We start from the raw sequence: 3,967 nt of genomic DNA, 5'->3' as shown, positions 1-3,967 counted from the left end.
GACCATGTTCTCTCTAGAGGCTCCGATGGCAGATCCTTCCTGCCTGGCTGGTTCCTGGTGGCTTCAGGCATCCTGTGGCTTATGTGAGCACCACTCCATTGGGCTCTACCATCATCACAAGTGGGTCAGTCATCTTCTGTTCCCTCTTATGAGGATACTTTTGAGGGCATGTGGACCCTGCCAACTAATTCAAGATGGGCTAGCTCAAATACATCTTTCCAGACCTTTCTCTAGGTAAGATTGCTGTCATGGATTATCGATGTGGCTGTGGCCCTCTCCATTGTCAGCCACCCAAGGTGCCACACCCATTGTCAGCAACCTCATTCATTTCAAACCTGTGCCATTGTGGGTCAAGCTAAGTGTCACCTACATCCGGTCTTCCAGGAGGTGGACTGCAAGAGCATGCATCCTAGAGAACATGTTGGCAGTGGGATCCCGTGTCCCCACCTAGCAATCCTGTTCTCTAGGTGACACTTGAAGGTCCTGGCTGCTCTTTTGCTATGGCTCAAGGAAGGACCAAAGAGGGAAACTGGACCTGAGGAGATATTCTAATTAGCAAAGCAGTTGCTTGTAAGTATGAGGGCATCAGTCTTATCTCCAGAGCACACCCAAAATAGCTGTGCATGGAGCCGGAGGGACTGCTCAGTGGTTAAAGACATATTACCCTTGAGTTCCATTTCCAGCACTCACATCAGATGGTTCACAGGGCCCCATGTCTTCAGTTCTAGGGGACCTGATGCCATAGGGCACCTGCACTGTGTGTATACTAACACTCAGATGCACACTCAAACACAGACATAAAAGTACTAAGCCTTTATAAAAGAAAACTAAAAGAGAGTCCTGAGTATGGTGCTGTGTGTTTGTATCATCAGTGCTGGGGAGCCAGGAGGGTCTGTGGGGCTCAGTGGCAGGCCAGGCTAGAAGACTCCAGTGAGCACCAGGTCTCAGCTAGACACCTTGTATCAAAAACAAACAAACAATCAATCGATCGACCAATCAATCAAACAAACAAGATGATTGTCTCCTAAAGAATGGTACTTAGGCTGACTGTGGTCTCCACATATTCACCCATCATTCACAGACATGTGTACCTGAACACGGTACATGCACATGAGTTCGTGGACACACACACAAACATATACACACTATATTAAGGGGTCAGGTGGTTTGTGCTGGATTGTCACAAAATCATTATCCCTTCTTGTTTGTCCTGCCCTCCCTGATTCCCTCTGACCCTCCCCCAGTTCCACACATCATCCGCCCAGGGGAAGCTCTCCCTATGAATCAAGCTCAATGGCTTTGAGGAACAAGTGAGTTCAGCTCCTAGGTGACACTCCAGCTTAAGAGCCTGATTTTAAAGCCTTGATCCCCTTTTAAATTTCCTCTTATGGAAGAAAGACTAAGAGGGCAGATATTTCCATTAAAAACATTGGTTTAATACTCAAAATGAAAACAAATAAAGCTAGAGTCTTCTGGAAAAACCAACAGTCCCAGTTGGAGTTTGGCAGGCACCACCATCGCACACTGCTTTCAGCCCAGTGGCCAGTCCCTTTGCCAGAGGAGCCCTCCTGCTGGGAACAGGCTCTCAGGGCACAGGAAGCTGGGTGGTGTCTGCCCTGGCAGCCAGATGTACTGCAGCCCCCATTTGCCCTTTATTCCAGGCCACAGCTGTGGAGCCCAGCATATACTTGACTCAAGGTGATGGAGGGACAATCGGTCTCAGGACACAGATGTCTTACGGTGTCCAGGGCTGTAAAGAGTGGCCAGTGACACTGAAGTCTGTTTGTATCCCAAGCCCCAAGGCTGTGAATGGGACTTAATTCGCACATGGGTTATGCAGTTGCAATTCAGTTAAAGCCCTGGAGATGGTAGCAGGGGCATCTTGGGCTGCACATGTCTGTCACAAATGTCCTTTGTAGAGAGACCCAGGGTAATTACAAAGCAGACAGACAAGAGAGTGTGGAGACCAAGATGGACTCTGGCACCCTGTCAGAGAAACCTGTCGCCAGCAGGAGTAGAGGAGGTATGACAGGTACTTGAGTGCCTCTGGGAGACAGGTGGCCCTGATACATATTAACCTTGACTAGCAGTCTCCTGGCGGGAGAGGGTGGGTTTTGTTGCTTTTAGTTCCATCTGGGCAGCAGCCCAAGATGCTTCAATGTTGCCACTGAACTAGAACTTCTGAGAGTAAAGGTAGCTGCCTCTGCCAGTGAGTAGGGACGGATCCACCCTCTCTGGATGCTCACCTGGCCAGGTTGTCCCAATGCTCACAGTGAATGATGTACTGGGGATCAAATGAGATCACCACAGACTTTTGTACTAAGTGTCACCTGCTTATTCTTTAGTTGAGTTCAGAACCAAGAAGCATGTAAGATGCCGCCCCCCCCCCCCAGCTCTGGGAGACCCAAATCACAGCCTTATTGAGCCCTTAGGAGGTGCTAATAAGCAAACAACCTCAGGTCCTCAGGCCTCTGTGTAGGGCAGATGATGGGCAGATGGATGGGACCAGAAATCTACGACAGCCCATGGTACCCTGCTCAGAAGAATCCCAGGGCTTGGGGACAAGGCATTTTTGAGAGGCTTACTTAGAGCTAAGCTTTGAGGCCTCCTTAGGATGTGTGGACATAGTAGTAGAGGATGCTGGGAGGGAAGAACACAGAGCCTGGCCATTAGCAACAATGAGTGCTATAAGACAGACATGGCTAGGTACCCAGCTCTGCTGTCCAAGGTCAGCCTCAAGGTCCCAGTATGGCATTTTTGAAATAGGAGTAGCTGCATTTGAATCCCTTACAAGGACCAGACAGATAACTTGGGGATCCTCAGTAGCTGTGTAGAGGAAGGTGTGTGTGGAGGCGAGAGTGGGCAGAGTAAAGTTTCTGTGGCAGAGATGGTAGAACCCCATGCTGGTCTTCTTGGGCCCTAGCTCCTACATCTGTGGTCTATGCATGGCAGAGGGGCACGGCAGTGAAGTACATGATACTTGGCTGATGGCATGCTGTGATGGGCAGTGTCTGGGGAGACATCTGTGCACTATCTGTGGGGTTCTGCAGCCCTGGCTTCCTGGAGTTCCAGGACCCTACTGCCCACCTTGACCCTGCCTTTCCACCAGTAGCTCAAACCTGAAGGCAGGGACTGAAGCAGAGACCATGCACGAAGACCAATGGTTGGCTTGTTCCCAGCCTCAGAGTCAGCTCTCTGTTTTATATCTCCCAGGACTACCTGCCTAGGGATGGCACCACCCACAGTGGGCTGAGCCCTTCCCACAGTATGGGCTGGCTGCCTCTGCATGAGCTGCCTATGATCCCGGCCACCATGTAGAAACATGTGAGATCAGATCCTTGTGTGGGACTGTCATCACAGACAAGCAGGAAATTAGGTGATTTTAGGTGACTTCACTGATCCTGGGAACAGTCCTCTGCTGTAGGGGCACTATCTACACCCCTGCAGACAGTTCTTCAAGAGACAAAGCAGAAATTTCTCCTGTGGACACTTTCCTTGGCCTGCAATCTCAAGCCTGCTCTGTGAAACAGTCTACAGGAGACGACCTGCGCCAGCTGCCACCGTCTGGAAAACGCATCTCAGGACGCTGTCGTCTGACTCCCTGCAAACCCGCTTCTCATGCCAAAAGTCAGTCTAGTGTCTCCTGGGCTATTCTGCCTGGAAATCCCATCATTTTTAAAAGGCTTGTTTGGCACCAGTGGGGAAAGGCTAGCCAGCTAGCCAGGTTAAAGAAGTCAGTCTTAGTGGACAGGACATGGAAACACTTGGTGCAGGGAGTGGCTGGCATACAGAGGGAAAATCCAGAGCTGCCTGCCCCTCTGTCCCAAACATGCCACCTCCCTTCACATCTGAGTCTTTGGGAATCCCAGAGTCAGCTTCATTACCCCACTTCATAGGTGACAAGCATTGCGGAGAGGGAACTCATCCGCCCAGGTTTTGCAGTTAATGAATGGCATGTACAAGTGTG

The sequence above is a fragment of the Mus caroli genome, unplaced genomic scaffold, assembly GCF_978045245.1.
Source record: "Mus caroli unplaced genomic scaffold, Mus_caroli_1 scaffold_2, whole genome shotgun sequence".
Taxonomy (NCBI): Eukaryota; Metazoa; Chordata; class Mammalia; order Rodentia; family Muridae; genus Mus; species Mus caroli.
The sequence above is the reverse complement of the archived record's forward strand: the minus strand, read 5'-3'. Positions refer to the sequence as shown.